The following is a 24165-nucleotide window of genomic DNA, read 5'->3' on the forward strand; positions in this document are numbered from 1 at the left end:
TTTTCTCCTTCCTCTTCCTCTGGTGCATCTTTGCCACTACTGCCTCCCTCTTCCACTTTTAAAAGCCCACGTGATTACATTGGGCCCACCTGATAATCTAGGATAATATATTTTAAGATCTGTAAACTTCATCTCATTTGCAAAGTCCCTTTTGCCCTGTGGGGTAATGTATATGAAATTTCCAGGGATTAGGGCATGGACATCTTAGGGGGACCATTATTCTGCCTACCACCCTCCCCTGAAACCTCCACAATATAGTTGTCCCACACCTGTATAGAGTGGCAGCAAGCCAATGACATGAAAGCCTTTCTTTTAGATGAACCAAGATAAAGTACTTTCTTAAAGTTCTGGTTGTCATCTAAAAAAGGCAAAGCTGTTTTTCCAGTTTACTGTGAAGCTCCTATATACATTCCATTTAGGGAAGAAATGAAACCTTGGGTGATGTTGGCTTCTATTCACAGTCCTGTATACCTTTGCAAAAGTTCTCCAGTAATTCTGAGCCTATCTGTAATCTAAGCTTATATCTACTTCTAGCAGGCTCAATGGATAGACTGATACAATATAAAAGGTCACATTTGAGCTGTGTCTTAAAAAGAAAGTAGGAAGTTTGGGGGTGGAATAACATTATTGAGGCCCTTTATACGTTAAGAACTATGATATATATATCCCTTGAACAACACGGATTGAATTACACAGGTCCACCTACGTGTGAATTTTTTTCAATAGTAAATACTACAGTACTACCCCATCATTGGTTGGTTGAACCCGAGGGTACCGTGGATATGCTGGAACTCCGTATACAGAGGGCTGACTATAAGTTATATGCGAATTTTCGAATTCACACATATGATTATGGAAGCCAGCAAGTCCCAAATCTGCAGGGTGTGCCAACAGGCTTGAGACCCAGGGAAGAACCAACATTGCAGTTCAGATGTGCAAATCAGTTAGCAAAATTCCTTTTGGCCAAGTATTTGGGGACTGTGGCCCAGCCAAGCGGACACATAACATTTTAACCGTATCAGGCAAGTTATCCACTATTTGTATTTCATCGATATCAAGGGTCCCCTCATACTTGTGTTTTGTGATTGTTTTTTGATGGGTGTTCGGTGAAGAGGGGGGAGCTCACAATATCCAATTAAACTTCTTCATAGCATTCTGGAAAAAAGAAGTCCATTTTTTTACTCTAAAATTTCCAGGTGAATCTAGCATTAAAATTTAAAAAGCAAAAGAAAAATTATAAAAGTACTATAAGAAAACATGGGTGAATTTTTATATATTATTAACAATGTTATATAATACTTCCTAAGTCCCCAAAGATTGACAACTCTGACTATATTAAAAAAGAAAAGACAAAAGTTGAGAAAAAACTTTCAATACATATGTCTAACAAAAGTCTAATTTCCTTAATGTCCTCAGAACTATAAACCAGGAAGAAAAAGTCAATAATTACATAGAAAATTGTGCAAAAATCTTGACCAGTCTTCAGCAAACTAAGAAAGCTTCAACTTAAATCCTTCTAAGAAGAGAACATTTTTCGCATATCAAAGTAACCAAAATCAAAGTTTGATGAGACATTGCATGTGGAGGAAATGTGAAACAGAACGAATGCATTGCTCTCTGAGTGTATATTGTTACAGCTTTATGGAGGTCAACTTGAAAGTATCCAATAAAGTGCAAAACGCATATTGCTTTGACTCAGCAGTTCTATTGCTTGGAAGTTATCCTATATATAGTGTCTCACATGTTCACAAAGACATATGCAGAAGAGTATTTATTACAGCAACTGCTCGCAAGAGCAAAATGTTTAAAAACAACATAATGTACATTAATAAATATTTGTTAAGTCAACTACAGTCCACCCACACAATAAAATACTAGCAGATGTTTTTAAAAGCCATCTCTATATGGACTAAAATGGGGTCATTTCTAAAATACAGTAACAAGTGAAAAAAGCAAGATGTAGAAAAGTACATACAGTATGCTTCTGTGTATGTAAATTAAAGGGGGGATAAAATATACGGTATAGGTCTGTAGAAGGACGCTCAAAACTCTGGATAAAGCAATGAGAAACCAAGGACTGTGGGACAAAATGGGAGGAAAACAGCTTCTCACTACTGCATATTACTTCATACCTTTTAAAACTGTGCACCATGTGTATACATCACCTCTTCTAAATGAATAAATAAATTCAAGGTGATTGGAAATTCTATGGGCAGAGAATTTACAAAATCAAATTGTTTACAAAAGAAATGTTATTATAGCAACAGGAGCCACTGATGATAAGATTGTCTATTCCGTTCATAGCATTCTTGGATAGCTAAAGACTGCATATAAGAAGTCTTCATATGCATATATGTGTATATATATTTGATATAAAAAACTTGAAGAAAGAGGGTCAAGCCAGACATTGCAATTTCTGGACCAAGAAGTATGGGAATGATTTATGATTCATTTTTTCAACAATGAACTGAACACAATTATATGTCAAGCAATAGGAACGATAATATAACGAAGAAAAAAATCCTTATTTCCTGCACTCAAGCCACTTAAAACTTAATAGACTAATGGGTCCAAGATAACAAGAAAGACAAAAAAATTAATGAGAAGCACGGTTTAAAATAACTTGAGGTGGCTCAACTAACACTAAAAGGTTATTGTAGAGAAGTCTTTCAGAAATTAAAATCTTGACCCTCTCTGACTTTCAAGACCTTAGTACTCACTGGTAAAGAACCAACTCTTCCAATTTCAAGTGAAGTTCCCAGCTACGACCAATGGCTCTCGCTACCCATGATCACCCACGTAGTTTCCATTTCCCTTAGCTGGGAATATTCTGTGCTGACTTAGCACATAACATGGATGTGCAGCTGTCAAACAGCCAGCAACTCAGCCCCAGGGGCCAGGAGGTCTTGTCAGGCTGCAGTATGGGGGAATGGATTCTATAAATAGTGCGCAAAATGCTTCAGGAAATACTTTGTAATCACTATCAGGAACATCTCCGTAGCTCCAAAGGATTAAAGAAAGCAACAATTGACTAAAGATATTCTGATATGTAATGCAAATATGGAGAACGTTCCACACATTCTAGTTTATCTTTATGTATAATCCACCCTTTTCCAGGATTTTTAATTTGGTAGAGAAAAAAAAAAAGCTCTAAAAACAATGCTTCCAAATGTACATTTTTGGGGGCACCTTCTACATTGACTTACACTTTCCACTGACTTACATATATTCTGTTTACAGTTGACACTTAGTAAAAACTTCAACTTTGGTTTAAAACTGGATAGTAAGAAAGTGCCGTCAACACTTCATTTAAAAGTTGAGGTTCTTTTCCAAAAGCTCAAAGAAGATTCAAACACAATCATCTCAGACGTGTAGATAAGGGATCGGCAATGTGTGTCTTGGGAGCCATGTCTAGCCCACAGCCTGACTTTGTAAATAAAGTTCTTCTGGAACATAGCCACCATCAGTTGCTTACATGTTGCCCGTGGTGGCTTTCACACTGTAACAGCCAAGTGGAGTAGTTGCTTTAGAGACCATATGACCAAAGCCTGAGATATTTACTGTCTGGTCCTTTTCAGAAAAAGTGTGCTGACCCCTGATTGAGACTCATGGAGTTAGAGCCTGAAATAGCCCGAAGAAATTGGCTATGGGACTGCATCAGCGATAATTAAGATTCTCACTCCGATAATAGCTAGGACTCTGAAGCTAGAGAGGCTTGGGTTTCAATCCTTGGTCTATCATGCTTTTGCATATTAATCAAGTTACTTGTTCGCTTGGTTCATATTTTCTCATCTGTAATACAAGGGTAATAACACACATGGTGCAAGTTTATTGTGAGAATTATAAAGAGATGCCATTTATAATAACCATGGGGCAAGGTAAAGAAGCCAATGGATAAGAATCCAACTATCTCGGACTTCCCTGGTGGCGCAGTGGTTAAGAATCCACCTGCCAATGCAGGAGACACGGGTCCGATCCCGGGTCCGGGAAGATCTCACATGCCACGGAGCCACTAAGCCCATACACCACAACTACTGAGCCTGCGCTCTACAGCCCAAGAGCCACAACTACTGAAGCCTGTGTGCCTAAAGCCCGTGCTCTGCAACAAGAGAAGCCACCGCAATGAGAAGACCAACCACAGCAATGAAGAGTAGCCCCTGCTCACCGCAACTAGAGAAAGCCCGTGTGCAGCAACGAAGACCCAACGCAGCCAATAAATAAATATAAAATTTTAAAAATAAATAAATTTTTTAAAAAAAGAATCCAACTATCTCAAAGAATGCACCTTTCTGTGTGTTCAAGAATTTATTGGGGGCTTCCCTGGTGGCGCAGTGGTTGAGAATCCTCCTGCCAATGCAGTGGACACGTGTTCGAGCCCTGGTCCAGGAAGATCCCACATGCCGCGGAGCAACTAAGCCCGTGCGCCACAACTACTGAGCCCGTGTGCCACAACTACTGAAGCTGGTGCACCTACAGCCAGTGTCCCACAAGAGAAGCCACTGCAATGAGAAGACCATGCACAGCAACGAAGAGTAGCCCCTGCTCACCGCAACTAGAGAAAGCCCGTGTGCAGCAATGAAGACCCAACGTAGCGAATAAATAAATAAATTTATTTAAAAAAATAATCTATTGGGCTTAAGACAACAAGCATTTTATTACGTCACAGTTTTGTGGTTAAGAGAGTCAGGCAGAGCTTAGCTGAGTGATTCCATTGTTCCACACGGGATTGACTGGATGGGCTGGTCTGGAGGTTTCAGATAGCTTCACTCCCCCGTGACTTGGTAGGGTAGCTAAAAAGGCTGGGCTCAGGTCGGACTGCCTACTGGAAAACTTACATGTGGCCTATCTACCCTGGCAGTCCCAGTGTGGGTGGACTTCTTAGAGGGCAGCTCAGGGCTACAGAGAGTATGTTCCAGAGACAAAAGCCGAAACAGCAAGACTTCTTATGACCCAGCCTGGGGAGTCACAGAGTGTCACTCCTCTAAGGCCAGACTTTACTGGGAGGACTCATGGAGAATTTATGGCCATCATTAATCTACCATGCCCTATTTTATACACATAAAATAATTTCACTAAAATCTACCACCAAAGCAACAAGAATCGGATTCAACCAAAGAACTGGGGGATTTAGGGTTGCATGACGCTGGTTTACATTAATTTGCCAATTTTCTACAAATGTTTTGGCAGCATTGAAACACAACCTGTCCGTTCTAACAACCAAAGAGGTTGGCATTCTTAATACCCCTATTTTTATTTTCTAGAATTTACCAGATAGCTGAGCTACCGTGTTTTCTTTACACTTATAAAATGAGCAAAAGAAAGGTGTTTTCCTCTTCCCAAGGAAATAAGTACAGTGTACCTGAAAATATGCAGGATTTTAGCCATATTTGAGAAGTATTTTGAGCAATTTGAAATGAAAAGTGGTAGCCATCTACTATCTTTTTTCCTTCCTTGAATGTGGAAATGTAATTTGTACTTAATTTTCAAATCCATTTTTATTCCAGATGTATTGGGAGAGGAAAAAACCCGTGATGGTGAGGAATTCAGTAATCTATCATTGAGCAGATCCAAGTGGGTGGTTCTTCCAAGAAATGCAGTGAAACTAAATCAGAAAAGTGAAGATCAGTCCATGGGCTGAACAGATGTTAGACCCACAATAGACACACGTGCCCCAGAGCTTAGCTGAGGCAGAAACTCTGTGGAACCAGGTAACAGTTTTACTTTTGGTGTTTTCTCACAAACTGTGAAAACTTTAAGAAGGGTGATGGGAGGGACGATCTGAAGTTTTATGTGAAAAAGAGTATCATTCTCCAAATGAGAAAAATAACTGAAACCTATTCTGGAAATTCTCCTTTTGTGCAAATTTATAGGAAACTGTATTTGTAAAATGTACTTTTCTTCTTAAAATATCACTCTCTGATACATAAAAGAATGAATTTTTCAAATAGCGTTTATTGTATTTATGTCACTTTAGTGGGCATGGCTGAGTAGCTGGACGGGAGAATGGCCAGTAAAATCCTTGGGGTACATTAGGCCTAGAATCACGCTCAGTTATTTTAACCCCTAGTGTTTCACTTGAGAAAAATCAGGCCATCTCAGGTCATCCATGGACATTTTAAGGTCAGAAGCATTGTTTTCATTTCCAAAGAATGCTTCCCAAGAGAACATCCGTTAATCAGATCAGCAATGAACACTTTTCAGTTTAAATAAAACAAGTTCTTCCATTTTTTTTTCTTTAGTAATCTTAAGAAAGAAAGATTAAGAAAACTCATGCACACTAAAATCACTAAAATGTTAACCATGAGTAATTTAATATTATTATTTAAACATTTAAACCATAAAAATTGTTGAGTTTATCATTTAAGATATAATAAAATAAACTGGAAACCACCTTTTGCTTTTTTAAAAAAATATATAGGCTCTTCAACTAGAAATGTTTTGGTTCTGAGGTTGGCTCCCGGAGGGAAGATCTAAATGTGGCACACAATGTGTACCTTCACGCTGAAAAATGCCATTCGTGAAAGCTGAAATACCCAGGCACGGGCTGTGGCTTCTTAGAAAGGAACCAGCGTTCAAGAATCCCATCCATTGATAATCACCCCCATATTTATAGTACATAGCGGTTTACAAAATGTTTTCACATAAATCGCCTCATTTGATCCTCCCAAGCCTGTGAGGTAGGTTTTACTAGACCCATTCTATCGTTAAAGACGCTGAGATTCTGAAAAATAAAGCCTTTTTTTCTTTTTTTCCATTTTCCCCCAAATCCTTGACCAGTCTCAAGCTAAGTCAGGACTCTGAATTACATGCTTTCCGCCACACCCTCCTCCTACCCTCCACCCTTCTCACCAGGATTCCCTATTCTGGTCACACTAATTTTCTTCCTGTCACCCATGCAACCTGTTCTCTCACCAGTTTGCTTGTTTGCTTTGTGTTGTTTGTTTAAATGCTGCTTCTCTTGTCCGAATACCTTTAACCCAGAAAGACTGCCCTGAACACTGTCAGCCCACATCTCTCTTACCCTTTTACAGTAACCCCCCATCACTTAATATCTGTGATGCACCCCATGGCATTTGCTTGTGTCGTTTCCCCTTCCTTCTCTAATATTTTCAAGTCTTAGGCATCCAAGTGGCACATGAACACCTTGAGGGTAGGGGCCATACCACTTCTTTACTCTCCTTCCCCCAAGTGTCAAGCACAGTTCTGTGTCCAGAGTAGGAGAGTACTTATTACTCAAATGAACAATTTGAAAGTCTCTTTTCTTGAGCCAGGTGCCTGGGTCTCATTCCTCCGAAGCCTGAAACGCCCTCTCTGCTTCCACTTTCCTTACTCCGAATTATCCTGCAGATCACATGTCACCCTCTTTGTGAAGCTGTCCTGACTCATCAGGGAAACCTTAGTCACTGTCTCCCAGCATTTGTCACCCTCAAAGGTGATTATTTGCATGTCTGTCTCTCCCAACAAACAACCTGGAACGTACACGCAGCGATCGGTACCAGCCTCGGTTTTCAAATACCTCCTGTATGTTTCTGTAATTGTTAATAGAAGGAATTCTTAACCCCAATTTGATTGTAAACTCCTTTAAAGAATACGGCTTGGTAGATATCTGTGGAGTGAATGCAGTCTTTGGAAAAACATTAGCTCTAAAGCAGTGAAATCATCTCCAATGAAATGCACTCATTCATTCCTGAAAAGGAATAAAATTACCCCACAAAGCCTTTTTGAAAATCACGCAAACATTTTCAGAGGAAGTTGGTATATTTATCTGAATTTTTTGTCATAAACAAAACATTATATTCACTACGCACTTGGCATAATCCTGTTGGAAGAAAACTGATGGCGAGCAAAGGTAGCTGTCACGTAAATCACTTTTACAAAGAAAATGTCTGATGCAAATATTTCTCACGACTCGAGGATAAGCATATTTATGTGCTCCATAAAGATTTCATCTAATTTCTAAAATATATGGAATTTGGCTTTCCACAGCATATTTTACAATCCAGATAATGAAAAGTAATGAGCTGAATATAGTCTATTATATCAAAGTGAATAGGATGATCATTATTCATTCTGAACATTAGAATCTATTTTCATTACAGCTTAGTGAATTTAGTCTCTTTTAATAATATCTTAGTGAATTGTGTGCTATGAAAATGTAGAGTTCTTGATCAGGAATGGCAATACTACATATACAAGATTAGCCTTATATAGGAATGAACATAAGAACGAGAGCTCAGACTGCAGTATCAGGATCACCTGGGAAACTTGTTAAATATACAGATGCTCTGGCCTCGGCACCAGAAATCTGCATCAACCTCTGTACTTTTAATAAAAGTGATAGTGATTCACCCCAAAATTTGGGAACAAGTAGACTAGGGGGATAAACTCAGGGATGTGCTGAAATCAGCTCCTACTGGCTTTCTCATCTCTACCCAACTCTGCACTCCCTGGTGACACACTGCTAACTAAGCCAGCCAATGGGGGCAGTATTTACACCATGGAAATTGGCAACTACTATGTTGTTAAACATTTACCAGCACTCTACTCAATAAGAAATCAAAGCCTTGCTCTCTCTTTGTAAGAGAACTTTTTGGATAAACTTTGGTCCTGTTGAAATTGTCTGATAAACAATTTTGTTATGGATTGAGGAAGAGGTTTAGTAGAAACTCAAAGTTCCCAAGTTGTTAAATTAGGTATTTTTCCTTAATGAAGTGAAAATTAAAAGGCTCAAGGAAGTGAGTTAACAGTCATTTTAAAAGCAAGGAAAAACGAAAATTTCTTGAGATGGTGAATTTTTTTAAGGATTTATGGCCCAGGTTTTACCCTGCATAAGGTGACAGGGAAGGTGTAAAGTGGGGTGACCTGCAAATCTGCATTGCCAATGTTCTCATGTTTAACCAGGTTCAACTGCCCTGTTGTTTTCCCACTGCAAGCCAACTCTGACTCAGATATGGGGACTTGACTGGGAGGATTACATAGTGTACACTCAGCTATGGGGACTTGACTGGGAGGATTACATAGTGTACACTCTCCCACTTCTCCTGGACAGGTGGTAGGCATTTATGCTCACATGATTGCCTAAAAATAAACCAGAACTTGACAGGGACAATGCTAATTTAATATTTTATCAAATAACACAGGAAACTCAGAGATTTGGCTTTCAGATTTGAATTCTTTCTCCACTCCTGCATCACACATGAATTTTGGAAGGCTTGGGTCAGCAAGGAGTCCCATGACTCTGAGACATATTCATGCTGTAGAGGGTTGTGTGCAATGTCTCAGAGGGGGAAAGCTACAGTTTTGAAGGAGAAAAAAACCTATCTTGCAGCTTCACTCACTGATGTAAATTGAGTGATAAAAGCTTTTTAAAAAATAACTGGCAGAGTGTAATAGGTCTGGATTCACAAGAGAATTACAAAGGATCAGGTGTTTAAGAATAATAAATATACCAGCTTTCCTGGTACAGTTATGATTTTTGTAAAATTCTAGTTTCTCCAGTAAAACATTTCCATTACTGACTAACTAAATGGGATTAATGTATAGCTCATAAAGATTAAGTGACTCCACAAATCAAAAAAGAAAAAATCCTTTAGCCAGATGATATGTCCCAGTTTGAGATTTGGAGAATAGTATCACCATGTTTATAGAATTCATGATAAGATAGATTCCTTATAGCTAGATATTTGTCCAGAAGTAGACTCTGTGTTTTGAAATTAAGAGCACACACACAGACACTCCCAGCATCTCAGTTTAAGTAGAAGGCTTATTTCTCGGCCCCTGCCCTCCCCTGAATCAGACCCTCTTACCTCTCTTAAGGCAGGAAGTCTGTTGAATTAGACAAAGGTCAGCAGCTTCAAGTGTCACAAGGAGAGTAATCGATGCTTCTTGGGCTATAGGTGGATCTATGGAACTAAATAAAAAAAGGAAAAGACAGAGGTAAATAATAAAATCATTCTGGGAGAATGAGTGTTTTCCTAAAGCTTAACTTACTGCCATTTTCCCCAAATTTGTTCCTCCTTAATAAGAGTCATTCCATGTAGGGGTGGGTCTCTTAGGAGAGGGGATATGGGACCTGAGGACGTATAGCTAGGAACAAGCTTATTGTGAGGACTGGAGATTGAACTCTGGGTGGCGCCTGCCTGAACGGTGCAGCTACGTGGTACCTAAATTCACAGGTGCCAGTGAATATCCCACACAGAAATTGCTCCCCTACATCTGATTTTCCCTGAGAAACACTGCACAATGTTTCACTGTTTTCCTCCTGAGACGGCCAAGTAGTGGGTCACATTAGGCCCCGATAGTCATGAGTCAATCTCGCCCACCCCCAAGGAACATTTTGAGTTATCATGTTTTAAAGGAAATAACATTCCTAACTTAGACATTCAAAAGATGTATCTGGAAAAGGGATAGGAAAAGATCAAGGAATAAAAAGTGGTCTGTATTAACAGTTTCTAAAGTATAATCTATTTTGGGAAAATGTGTTTTATACCCTCTCATTTTAAATAATATTGCACTTGGACATAATAAAGGTTCTGAGATATCCTGCAGTTAAAACAAACATTCTTAGATTTGTTTTTCTTTCTTTTTCATGTTAAAGTAAAATTGTGTTAAAATACACACAGCATAAACTTTACCATTTTAACCATGTACAGTTCAATGGTATTAAATACATTCACATTGCTGTGCAGCCTTCACCACTCTCAATCCCCATAACTCTTTTCATCTTGGAAAACTGAAACTCTATACCTATTAAACAATAACTCCCCATTTCCCCCTCCATCAGCCCCTGGCAACCACCATTCTACTTTGTCTTTATGATTTTGACCACCCTAGGTACCTCATATAACTGGACTGGATTATTTCACTTAGCACAATGTCCTTGAGGTTCATCTATAGAACACGTGTAAGAACTTCCTTTTCGTGGCTGAATAATATTCCATTGTACATATAGCCCACATTTTATTTTATCCATTCATCAGTCAATGGACACATGTGTTGCTTCCATGTTTTAGCTATTACGAAAAAAGCTGCTATGAACATGGGTGCACAAATATCTCTTTAAGACTTTGCTTTCAGTCCTTTTAGGTATATGCCCAGAAGCAGATAGATTTGTTTTTAATTCAACATTTCCCAAGCTTTTCAATTATAGATCCCTGTTTAGATGGAACCCCTATTAACCCATGTTCTGTAGCCCATTAGTTGGAATATCAGTCAGATATGGTGCTTTCTTCAGAACAAAACAAAACAAAACAAAACAACCTTAAAGAAGCTCCTTCCCTTGTATAGAGCTTCATACACAAGGGTGTTTCACCAGACCAACCCACTTCTGAACTAATCAGCTGCTTAGTGAGAGCTGGGCCCCAGGCAGAGAAGTGGACCCTTGAGGTGACCAGAGCAAAGCATTCCTGCTCAGAAGGGAAGGAAGCCAGGCCTCCACTTCTAGAGTTCAATGGTTTGCACTCCAGGTATGGTACTTCTGCTTAGGTCCCAAATGTCACTCTGACAATTCATAATTAAAGTCATCGACTTCCTTTTCTGGGGAGGTTTTACTATCCACCACATGTGCTCTATCTTTAGGGTGCATTTGTTATTGAATTATAATTTATAACTTTTTCTGGCCAAATTATTTCTAAAAAATAAATCCTCAAATCCCTTGCAGTCATACGCACAACGTGTGGATGCCGAGACGCTCAGTAATAAAAGGAAAGCTGCTAACGTAGACGTACCCATATATTCTAAAGGCGCAGAGGGACCGTAACCTCGATTCTGCAGGCAGTGGGGTGTGCTGACCTCCATGGCTCACTCACCGGGGTTTCTAGAGTCAGATGTTACTTACAGCCAGCAAGCAGATCTCTTTCACTCCTTCTGTATCCTGAGATTCTGATTCTAAGTTCCCTGGTATTTAAGATGAGCTTTTCCCAGTGCCTCTTCTGTGTCTACCCAGCAAATGCCAAGCAAAAGAAACTTAGGAAAGGGGAGGGGTAGAAACTTTGTGTTGCAGCTCAGCAGGGAGCTCTGGGAAGGGGAGCACAGACGCCACAATAGCAAGAACTGGGACTTCCCTGGCAGTCCAGTGGTTAACACTCCACGCTTCCACTGTAGGGGACGCGGGTTCGACCAGGGGAACTAAGATCCCACATCCTTACCTGCCAAGCAGCACGGCCAAAAAAACCCCCAAGAACTGAGCATTGAAGGAAACTCGCATTCCTTGGGGCTGGTCCAAAGGGGATCTGGTGTTCATGAAAAGGGAGTCCTTTGGGAGTTGTCAGGGCTTTAGTGGGAAGGGCGGGCTCCCGGGCTCCCGCCCACACTGCTGGCATGTCACCCTGTAACTGTACGGGACACAAGGGCCCCCAGCTGGCTAGAGAGGTGGAAGGCAGAGAAACAGCCCTCTCTAAAGCGTGGTTCTCTACCACGACGTGCTTCCCTCCAGACAGCCAGGGGCGCGGCCCTGAGTCCCTCTGCTGGAGTGCCCTTCTCCGGCCAACCTGCAGCCACATCTCTCTATGGGGGACAATGTGAGACACCAAGCCCAGGCCACCCTCCTCTCCTCCACCACACTCCAGGTACCCAGCATCATGAATCCCCCACCCAAGGGCTCCAGCCACTGCCAGCCTGCAGGGAGAGCATCCCTCCTCCATCCTAAGGCCTGCAAGGTGGCCAAGGAGTGCTTATTTGCAGGACAGGAGGGACGTAGGTTTGGACACAGCTTAGGCATGCAGGCTCGGGTATCACACACATGCCTGTGTGAGGTACCTCGAAGTGAGGGACAGAGCTGAGAGTGGGAACAAAGTGGGAGTGGGCATAAGTTGTATTCTTGCCCCCAAGCCCTGCAGATGATGGAGCTGAACCCACTGAATCCGTCCTTTTAGGCATCACGTGACACTGGCCAGCAGACATCACCATACACTAAAAAAAGGCCTCTTGCTTTGCTGGGTACAGTAAATGATCCTCATTACAAAAGCTACCAGCCCTTAATGTGTGCCGGACTCTGTGCTAAGAAGTTTACACGCGTTCTCTCACTTCATTAACCATGCTATATGAGGAATAATATCATTCCCATTTTACAGATGAAGAAGTCGAGGCTGAGGGGGTTAAGTAACTTGTTCAGGCTGACAACAGGTCATAAGTGATGGACAGGGGCTCAAACTCTAGATGAGATCTCCAACCTGAGGCGGGGGCCGAGAAGGCTGAAGCCATGCAGGTGGGAGTTGGGCTCCTGAGGTGGAGAGAGAGAGCCGTGGACACCTAGGAAGGGGGCGGGAAAGAAGCAGAAACACTCCTAGAAAATGGAATGGCTTTAGAAAGAGGAGAAGTGAGTCAGAGGCCAAGGACAAAGTGTTGCCAAGAGCTGGAGGCCTCGTGGGTGCTGGAGGAAAATTCCAGCTTCTCCTCTGAAGAGAGCTCAGCTCCATCGCGAGTTGTCTTAAAGCAAATCGTTCAGGTAATCATGCAACACACCTCTCAACCAGCGGCGCCCAAACCAATTCAATTCGAGAGAAGATTTACATTTTAGACAAAAGTGAATAGCTGGCTCTCGATGTCTGTAGTTCAGAGGAGGAGTTGCCTTTTTTTTTTTTTTTTTTTAAACGGAAACATAGCTGGAAAATCTATGAAAGGCCCTTGTCGTGGGCTCCTTCACATAGTTTCAACAGCTACAGTGTTTTTGCTTGTTGTCTAGAAACCTGGGAGGATCTGTAGGGCTGAATTTCTGAAAGAGAACTTACAGAAACCAGGTCAGTTAGAATCAGGGCCACTAGGCCTACAAGTCCTGGCTGTGAATTATTCAATTAAAAAAAATTTATCGTGAAGGGCCATTTAAAGTCAGCTTCTTGAGTTTGGGGAGAAATGAAAAGTAATAAAGAACAGTGACCCCATTAATTTAAATGTCTGCTACCTCTTCTTTCATAATTACAGAAGAGGTTTATGAAATATCTGTATATAAGTGAATAAAGAGCACTTCCTCATTTCCCAAAAACATAAATTTTAGGACAAAGAAATAACAGAAGAAAAATAGGTAGTATCAGGGTTGTGATAATAAAATAAAACACAAAGTACATCACAGTCTCTCAGTACTTTGCAGTTTTGTTCTTGATGTTGTGTCCCTGCCAGCTCTCTATGAAGGTGTCTATCAAAAACTCATCCAGGGCTTCCCTGGTGGCGCAGTGGTTGAGAGTCCGCCTGCCGATGCAGGGGACCCGGGTTCGTGCCCCGGTCCGGGAGGATCCCACATGCCGCATGAGCCATGGCCACTGAGCCTGTGCGTCCGGAGCCTGTGCTCCGCAACGGGAGAGGCCACAACAGTGAGAGGCCCGCGTACCGCAAAAAACAAACAAAAAACAAAAAACTCTTCCCTCTCTGACTACACAGTCTGATGCTTCCCCTCCTTCTGGTTGCCAAAAATGAAAGTAACAATCCATGTCTGCAAGAGAAAACAAGTATTTTTTTTTCAGAATAAGAAAAGAATGCAGCAGGAATGAAGGAACATTAAATGAGCCTTCCAGCGAGCCTGGTGGTACCCGCCCCACTGATGATAAAATTCTAGGTCTGTCTCTTGGAACCCTGTTAGGCTCACTAGAGGCACTTAATATATGTTAGTATTTTGTCAACTTCACAGCACTTCACTTGGATTACCACCCCCCTTGTACAGTGAAGGAAATATATATCGGTTAATGAATTTTTACCTCATTTAAACTTTTCCTTCATTTTCTTAAACTTGCATTGAGTCAAAAGTGGATAGTCAAGGTGTAAAACTAGGGATGAAAGTAAAAACATTAATACTCCAACTCCGAATAACTTCATAATAAAGAAGAGTGAAAAGGTTCCCCAGTGTCAATATAGAATTTGACTCTGCGTGTGTTGGGATAGGGAATCTATAAAGATTTTTTCACAAGCATCCAGGGAATGACAAATATTCGAAAACTGAATTTTTTTTGGATTGTCTTTTTGTTTAACCTGAGTCCTAAGTATGTTTTCTTTTGAGAACCCTTGTCGTACTATGACATAAGCCACAGATGCTTTTGCATCATTTTGCAAATAAAGAAAAATTGCTTTTATGATAAACCGAGTTTCTCCAGAACTTTCCAGGGCAAAGCTGTTGTTCTTGCTGCTACAAGTGGTGCAGTCTAATGGGTAAGGACACAGGCTTTGAAAACGAGGTGGCCTGGGTATAAATCTTGGCTGTGCCACTTCCTCATTTTGTAACTTTGGGCAAATTACTTTGGACAAAATGTCTCTTTGCCACCCTCTTCTTCATGTGTAAAGTGGTGATAATAATAGCAGATACTCTTAAATATTTGTTGTGAGGGTGAAATGCATGTACATAGCTGAGCACAGTGCCTGAGAAATAGCAAGCACTCAATAAGCACTAGCAGTGATTAAAGACAAAGAAAGTCTAAAACTGTAGCGGGCTATCTCGGCGTCACACTCTTCATGCAGACACAGGTACAAACGATAGTAATCTCCAACTCAGAGAGACAGCTCGATAAGAGACAGGCAGAGCTTTCATCAAATGGAGCCATGGATACTGCATATTATAAACAGCAACACCAGGAGGAAGGGCCATGACTAACTCACGGGCTTCTGGCATAGACTTCACAACTGGCTGAAGATGTAAGTTGAATAATATGAGGTCTGTCTGGTCTTTGTACCAGGTTCCTAGGATGGAGCTTCTGAACCCTTGAAATTTCCTCAGTGCTAAGAGTGTTTTTGTTTTTCATGGTGGGTCCCATGATGGGTCCCTAGATAGTTTCAGGATGCGGGCCAGCCACGCATGAAAGACCTGCTGTGTAACTAGTGGGCTGGTAGTGTGAGCCACGTGATATTAGATGTCCCTCCTAGGAGGAGAGGGATGCTGACGATTGAGTTCAGTCACGTGGCTAATGATTCAATCAATCATGCCTGTGTGGTGACATTGCGATAAGAACTCTGAACATCGAAGCTTGGCCGAACTTCTGGTATGAATACATTTATATGTCAAGAGGGTGGTGCATCCTGATTTCACAGGGAGAGGGCAGGGGAACTCTGTATTCAGGACTGTCCCAGTCCTTGCCCTATGTGCTGTTCCTTTGGCTGGTCCTGATTTGTAACCTTTATAATAAAACTGTAATCACAAGTACAGAGCTTTCCAGAGTTCTGTGAGTCATTGTAGCAAATTATGAAATCTGAGGGGGTCTTGGGAACTCCTGAACTTACAGCCAATTGGCCAGAAGTCTAGATGTCCTAGGGACTCCTGAACTTGCAGCTGGCATCTGAAGTGGACAGTCTGGTTGGGAACTCTGCCCTTGACCTATGCAGTGTGCACGAACTCTGGGTCATTAATGTCAGAATTGAATTGCAGTATTGTGTTGCATGAACTGGCCCTTAGCATATGGGCACTATGTGTATGGAGTAGACGGGCATGCAGACGCTTGGACATATTCGACGTGGAAACCACGATTTGGAAAAGGAAAAATAGTTTTCAGTTAAGGATTCTTTTATGAGCCACGGTGTAGACTGGAAAAAAACGTGTTGACATGAACACCGACAAAGCGCGAGCTAAAGTCTCAGCAGGGAAAGGTCTCTGCCAGTATCCATTGAGCACTTCACATAGAGACGGCAGCTGTCAGTCAACAAATGACTCCTCCTCTGAATTCCATGGTTGTGGTGAGAAGGACAATTGTGATCAATCAAATTAAGCCTAGGGAATAAATGTATCGTCAGCCTACTGTGCGAATAAATTAGCAGTGTAAGCCTATTTTTTCCACTCTGAAATCCCCCTACTCTCAAAGGAGGAGATGCTCGTGTCAGCCTGTGAAGTTAAAGTTATGATAAAGCCAGATCATCACAACACTTACAAGGCCACTAAAAACCATTTGTATGATTCCATGAAGCTTATTCAAGTGTCATAGCTCAACAATATATCAAGAATCCTGAAGAGCCTAAACCTCTCACTTCGGAGGTGACATTTCAAGACGTCACTGCTAAAGATATGATATCAGAAATTTATAAGAAAGTCAAGATAGGATAGAATGATTGCTGAGCGTTTAGTTCCTTCCAGAAAATATGTGACCTACTTCACTCAACAGAGGAATTCGTGAACTTCATATTAGTGGGTATTTTAAAACCACCTTCAAATGATGCAATGGAAAAGGAAAAAAATTACTTTCCAAGGCGTAGATTAAGAAACCATAAGCTGCTTTATCCCAGGCTGAAACACTCATAAATCTGTCGCGTTTACACCTGACAGAGTGCCAGAGGTCATCTTCAGCGAGAGATCACTCCTGGAATTCTGAATTCTTGCCTTGCCGTGAAAAATAGTTAACAAAGTCACAGATCATTTGCTTTCTTTTTGACTTAGCAGTTCTAATTGAGTAAAAAATAAAGAAGGAAAGAATGCTGAACCTCACTGCCGGCTAGTGTTATCTACCACCAAGCTGGATACAGTAACTTGGGAAATATTATCCATTTAACTAATATGGATTTATCATTTTAAAAATTACTTTCATTAACAAGAGCAATGACATTTATTTTACATTTATGTAAAACTGACAGTCACTTTCCTGGATTCCTATTAACTGAGCCTCAAAATTTTAAAATAGGCCTGAGAGGAAACGGGACTCTTGGAATGGTGTGAATATCTAGATGGGGATCCAGGTGAATTCTCTCTCTAACAGAACACCATTTAACTTGGTGAAAGTTATAAAAATAGAAACAGAAAAAACAACCATTTAAAATCTCTGGAAATTGCCCTAAGGATGTACAGCAGTTGGAGAGGTATTTACTCAAATTATGTTAATCTTGATAAAAAGAGAAAGTTTTCAGCATTTGAGTTAAGACCTGCTCCCATCACCCTGCCCACACTCTGTGTGATGGCAGAACTGCTCCTTGTGGACGCAGGCAAAAAGATGAGGTCTCCTGCTTCCCTTAGCTTCTACTCTATATCTTACTGTAGTTTATTTAGTATAAATCTGAAGGTGATTGCGATAAAATATGGTGCATATTGTACGCTCTAGAGCAATCACTAAAAAAAACCTGAAAAATGTATAGTTAAAAATCAATAAAGGAACAGCAATGAGATACTACTACATACCTACTAGAATGGCTAAAATACAAAAATCTGACAATACCAATTGCTGGCAAGGATACAGAGCAACAGGAATGCTCATTCATTGACTGAAGGAATACAATCAATGGTGCAGCCATTGTTCGCTTGCGTGGTCCAGTCACTGTGGAAGAAAACCTGGCAGTTTCCTTACAAAGGTAAGCATAGTCTTACCCTATGATCGAGCAATCATGCTCCTAGGTACTTAATCCATTGATTTGTCATCTTATGTTCACACAAAATCAGGAAGCAATTATTTATTGATTTACGATTGCCAAAAACTGGAAACAATGAATATGTCCTTTAACGGGTGAATGAATAAACAATCTGCTACAGCCATATAAAGGGATAACATTCAGTAATAAAAAGGAATGAGCAACAAGGCATACAGGAATAAATCTCAAATATGTATGGCAAAGTGAAAGAAGCCAGTCTGGAAAGGCTACATAGTATATGATTCCATTTATATGACATTCTGGGAAAGGTAAAACTATAAAGACAGTAAAAATACAGTGGCTGTTAGGGGATGGGGTGGGGAGGGAGGATTGAAAGGGTGAAACACAAGGAATTTTTTTAGGGCAGTGCAATAATTCTGTATATTACGTTGGTGGATATATGACACTAGGCGTTAACCAATACCCATAGAACTTTATAGCACAAATAGTAGACTTTGTTTTTTTTAATGTGCTCTTTAGCCATGCTACCACTATAGGAGGTTGGTTTGTCCTTCAATATTCTTCTCAAAATATGAACTGCTAATTTCCTATTAGTCCAGGAAGGGCTTTCCCTTTTAGTGAGGTGTCAGAGCTCAGACTGGCTCAAATCTGATCCCACCACACTTTGCCTCCAGGATTCTTGTCCTGCCGAAGCCAAGGAATGTTAAGTTTCCTTTTATAAGAAGAAGCTTTTTCTAACTGAAGATAATGAAACCTTCCCCCTTATTGTGAAGAAAAAGTGTGCAAACCACTTCCTGTGTTACAGAAAAAATTTGTACTCAGAGGCTACCATTTTTTTAAATTTATTTATTTTTGGTTGCATTGGGTCTTCATTGCAGTGCGGGCTTTCTCTAGTTGCAGCAAGCAGGGGCTACTCTTCGCTGCGGTGCGCAGGCTTCTCACTGCAGTGGCTTCTCTTGTTGCGGAGCACGGGCTCTAGGTGCTCGGGCTTCAGCAGATGTGGCATGTGGGCTCAGTAGTTGTGGCTCGCAGGCTCTAGAGCTCAGGCTCAGTAGTTGTGGCACACGGGCTTAGTTGCTCCACGGCATGTGGGATCTTCCTGGACCAGGGCTCGAACCCGTGTCCCCTGCATTGACAGGCTGATTGTTAACCACTGTGCCACCAGGGAAGCCCGAGGCTACCATTTTTTATCAGGTAATGCAGCTAGAAATAATGATGTGTTTTGAATAAATAACGTGTTCTAGGTAGGGAATTACAAGCTCCATAGACATTATTTCTTATAATACTTTCAAATAGCCTTCAAGGTAAATAAAAACACATGTTCTTTTCATAACACAAGGTAGGAGGACTTCATTCCCAGTATACTGTATGCTAAATTTGCACTGATTCTTATGTATTTTATTAGTAGGAGAACCATATGTTCTGTTAATGCATGTATGAAAAATTTTAAAAGCATCATTTAGGAAGTCAGGGGAATCCCCGGATGGAATGAAGAATGTGAAAAAATAATCTAAATGAAAAAAAAAGAATTAAAGGGAAAGATAGACTATTTTTAGACTATTCAACAATAATAGTTGAGGACTTCAATATCCCACTTAGTGGAACTAGGCAGAACATCAGTAAGGATATAGAAAATCTGTACAATTCTAACCCAACTAGACCTAACAGACATCTATAGAACACTTCATCCAACCACAGCAGAACGCACAGTTTCCTCTAGTACACAGGGAACATTGTCTGGACCATATGCTAGACCATAAAAACTGGCCTATAGGCTAATAATCTAAGTTCTTGGGCATAATGGACAAGATCCGGGTTTTATTCATGAAATTCAACAAATTTTATCAAACGTCTATTAAATGACAAGCACTGATCTGGAGGTTGGCGTAGCAATTACTTTCAAGAAAATTACAATCAAGGAAGGCAGACACACAAACAAATAATCAGCAAGATAATTCTAGAGTGTTTTTTTAGTCTGGAGGAAATAAACAAAGTGATAGGATAGTACTTGGGTAGTGAGGGGTGGGTAAGGGGTGGCCACGTAAACGAGATCACTCTACTTGAATGGAAATCCAAAAGCTAGGAAGGTGTTGGTCATTCAAATATGTAAAAGCCCAAAATCTAGCAGAGGGAACAGCAAATACAAAGGCCCTGAAGATAAAGCAAAAAAAGTGAGAGTGGCTGGAGAACGTAGAAAAAATGAGTTAGAAGTGCAAGCAAGAAGCAAACCCCACCTGCCGAACCCCAAGGGATTTGGTTTTATTCAGAGGGGATAAAAGGCCAAAGGTCCAAGCTAGGGAAGTAGCATGATCAGATGTGTATTTGCATAAAAAGATAATTCTTACAAAAATACGAGAGAGCTGAGAGGCATGGATTAGAGTAATGATCAAGGTGCTCGTGGAGAAAAATAGGCAGATTTCAGATTTGTTTTGGATGTGGGCTCGGATGTGAAAGTCAAGGATGAAGGATGACTTTTTAATTTTCAGCTTCAGTAACTGTGGGTATGGTCGCCATTGACAGAGATGAATAAAATTGGAGGAGAAAATAAGTAGAAGAGAGAAAATCAGGGTTCTGTTTTGGACACATGTAACTTGCATGCTGTCAGATATCTTCATAGAAACAGGTAGGCGGAAGTTGGATGTTTGGCTCTAGGGCTCATTGAGGGGAGAATTCAGGACTGGATATACAAACATGGCTGTCATCAGCAATTAAGTGGCAGATGGGGTCCTCGTCCCACTCACTAGCTTCATTCTACTCTGACCCCACCCTCCTGACAGGAAGGGTCACCTCCATTTCCTCACTGTACCCAGCTAACCTTTGCCCCCACGGTCTTGCCTATCTGCTCTCGTTTCCTGGAAGCCCTCTCTCACCACATCCAACTGCTGAGTATCTACTGATTTTTCTATGACTGAGAAAGAATTTGCAAGTACTATCCACTATATATGTTGCTAACAACGTTGCAAGCTACTATAATCCCACTCTACACCTAATCTTTGCTTACCTAAAAATTCTCAGAAAACAACAACAACAAAACTTATAGAAATTAAACATGATATGTACTAAACTGAACCAAAGGTGGGTCCTAAGGCTCTAAATGCAAAACCAAGGCCAAAATGAATGTATATATATGCATCACTGAATCACTTTGCTGTACAGCAGAAATTAACACAACATTGTAAATCAACTATACTTCAATGGAAAAAAACCACAAAAACTGAGGCCAATCTGTTAAGCATTGTTGCTAAGCATTCAATCCGAGATTTTGCTAAACAACTTATTCTGCCTAAAAAGTCTATCCTAAGATTCTTGAGGAGTCTATTTCTTTAATGACTCCCGTGTGTGCGCGCACGCGTGTGTGTATATATGTGTACACATGACAATAATAAGGTCTGACAAGTGCTCAATTCGGTAGCTGATTTTTCTTTAACAAGAACAAAACTCAAGTGACAGCTCCTCTATATAGCTTTCCATCAATGGCAAGATAAAATAACTGCTTCCTACTGTATTCCTAACTGGATCCTTTACAAACTTCTATAATTGTAGCTCCACGTATTAACATGTCTGTCTCCCCATTCGACTGCTTCTTGAGGGTTGGACCTTCTGTTTGTAGTGTATTCTCTCATTTATAGACATACCTCTCATCACTTAAAAATGTAAGCTAGGGAGGGAGGGAGAAAACTGTATGCAGCGTGTTTCAAAAACAGTACAGTTCTTAATACTTTAGTTAATAGGAATTCATAATTTACATTCTCTGATTTCCTAGAAAACTTGACAGCCCCAATTAAAAAAAATATATATGCACCTAGCTATAACCAGAGATCATTAAAATGCAACATTGTATTCAATTATTTAACTAGGTCAAAACAATTCTTTCTTCCATCTCATTTCTTGCCAAACTGCCTAACATCTTTCTTTACTAATTGAATAGCTCAAAACCACTTGCCAGAGGCAGAAAAAAAAAAAATCTAGTGAGTGAAAATGTCTGCATCAGCGACCTGACACTCAGCAAAGCTCATGGGAATCGTTCCTTGAGAGCCTAATCGTGTCCAGAAGCAGCCCCTGATCCGTGGGAAAGCCTGCTGACAATCTCCAGTTGCAGAGGAGGACGGGACATGGAGAGAAATTCCCAAGATTCCGAGCTCAGGAGAGAAGGAAGTACGCATCTTGGCTACCAGCTCTGGGGGCCTGCAGTTTGGGCTGAGTGTTTCTTATTGGTGTTTGTGAAAGTTTCAGGTGGTGTAACTAACACTCAGGTTTTTCTATTTCCTGCACAGTGCCTTGTGGTACCTCTTTTCAACGCTCCTATTGGCAGAGCTCTTCCTCCAGCACCTGATTGGACACACATAGGTCTGAACTGTTGCACGGGCAGATGTAATTTAAAGTAAACACCACATCCAATCAGATGAGTGTTGTGAACTTTTATTAAAAATATCAGTCCGTGAAAGAGCTGTGGGGAGTCCTTCTTCATGAGGTGACGGTCTGACCAAATAGATCTTCAGGGCCTGTGACAGCCCAGGTTTAGAGGTTTTATATATATTATCCAAGGAAGCTAACTGTCAGAGAACGCTAGAGCCATTGGGGACAGAAAATTTCCAATTCAGAGTCAGATGCAGGCTCTTAACATTATGTAAAAGATGTTCTTATTGATTCCTTAATATATAACCGAGCACCAGACTTCAAAATGTGAAAATACTGAGTGAAAATAAAAATCACATTTACTGAGGACTTGCTTTTTGCTAGGCATTATGTTGAGGGTTTCTCATTAGGTAAGTATTATTATCACCTCCAGTTAACAGATGAGGAAACAGAGGTTTAGAGATTACCATTCTTGTCCAGCTAGTAAGTGGCAAAAACGGGTCTCCAACTCAAGGCTGTTTTACAGTGACATATTCTGTTACTAGTCCATGGTTTTAAATTCCAAGCGTAGCTAGGGATTAAGACCAAAAAACAGAATGATTTAATCCAGAAATGAACCAAAGAAGCGAAACCATGAAACAGGAAATGTCAGAGCCCTCTTTTCCAGGACCCCGAGAGTTGGCTGGTAGGATTCCAGCCAACTTAGAACTTAACTGTTCAAAGATGAATGGTCTGGAGAAAACTGCCCAGTCTGCCCTGGTCTGGTGTCTATCTAGACCCATGGAGGAAAAAATACAATTGGTAACAGCTGGCATATGCTCAGGAAGGAAGATCAAAGGCACTGTGGAAGACACACAGTATTCTGTATCATCATTTTTACCTTGAGACTAAAACTGTCCTAATGAAATCAGAATTTTATTCTCAAATCCTTCTGGTATAACTCTTATCTCTCAGAAACCAATTATGGAGAGACTGAAAGTTTCCAACACGTAAAGGAACTACTAGCCACCCCTACTGGACACCTATTTATCTGGTACTATTAACTACTCACTCCCGTTCTTCTCAGCCTAGATTCCTACCAAAGAGTCAATCCTCTACGTTTCTAATTCATAACCCTTTACTAAATTGTGTGGCAGCTCTTTTTGAGAATCATCAACTGAGCCACTTCGGGTTCTTTTTATTTGAAAATAGATTTACACGTGTATCTTTCTTTGGAAACAAGGTGTGTTCCTGTTTTAAGTCAGAATATTGTAGTTCCATTCATGTATTAAATGTATTAGAGGAGCGTGCATGCCATTTAAATTAGTACCCATCATTATATGTTGTGGAAATGTAGATTTTCTTTTCTACTAAAAAGAAACGAGGAAGCCACACCTATGTTAGTAAATATTGCTGAAAATACAATGCAGACCACTCCTTGAAGAAGAATAAGAAAATACCTGTTTTCTATTCTTTCATTTGTAATAATATTCACTTCCATTTCAAACTCAAGTTGCCTCATTTCCTCAGTAGGACATGCCTGATACTCTCCAAAGTCAATAACCTTGACAG

General features: G+C 40.6%; 1 protein-coding gene across 1 annotated transcript in view; it reads right to left on the reverse strand.

Annotated features, from left to right (window-relative positions):
• Positions 1–9911, reverse strand: part of PROSER1 (proline and serine rich 1) — a 149428-nt gene extending 139517 nt beyond the window's left edge. Inside the window, exon 1 of the mRNA XM_060288054.1 lies at positions 9807–9911. The gene's annotated coding sequence lies outside the window, so the exon portion shown is untranslated. The remainder of the gene's footprint in view (positions 1–9806) is intronic.
• Positions 9912–24165: the final 14254 nt, after the last annotated feature.

The sequence above is a fragment of the Globicephala melas genome, chromosome 18, assembly GCF_963455315.2.
Source record: "Globicephala melas chromosome 18, mGloMel1.2, whole genome shotgun sequence".
In the NCBI taxonomy this organism is placed as follows: domain Eukaryota; kingdom Metazoa; phylum Chordata; class Mammalia; order Artiodactyla; family Delphinidae; genus Globicephala; species Globicephala melas.